The following is a 309-nucleotide window of genomic DNA, read 5'->3' on the forward strand; positions in this document are numbered from 1 at the left end:
GCTTTCTTTCTCCCGTTCTCTCTCACAGACGCACACACACGCACTCGCGCACACACGCGGAGACGCGGACAGAAACTTGTCGTCAATGCTGCCCCGCGAATTTATTTATAAAATATTTTCGCAGCTGAAAAGCTACATGACATTTCTCAGTAGGGAGGTTCTTGAAGCAGTTTAACTTAAAGATTACTTAAAGATTCTTAAAGATTCGCTATTAGTACTAGTAGACGCTGCTGCTGAACACTGCTGAGAGACACACAGACGCAGGTATTCACACGCACTTAATCTCTCTCTCTCTCCCTCTCTCTCTTT

Source organism: Sinocyclocheilus rhinocerous, unplaced genomic scaffold (genome assembly GCF_001515625.1).
Source record: "Sinocyclocheilus rhinocerous isolate Xijiao unplaced genomic scaffold, SAMN03320098_v1.1 scaffold1144, whole genome shotgun sequence".
In the NCBI taxonomy this organism is placed as follows: Eukaryota; Metazoa; Chordata; class Actinopteri; order Cypriniformes; family Cyprinidae; genus Sinocyclocheilus; species Sinocyclocheilus rhinocerous.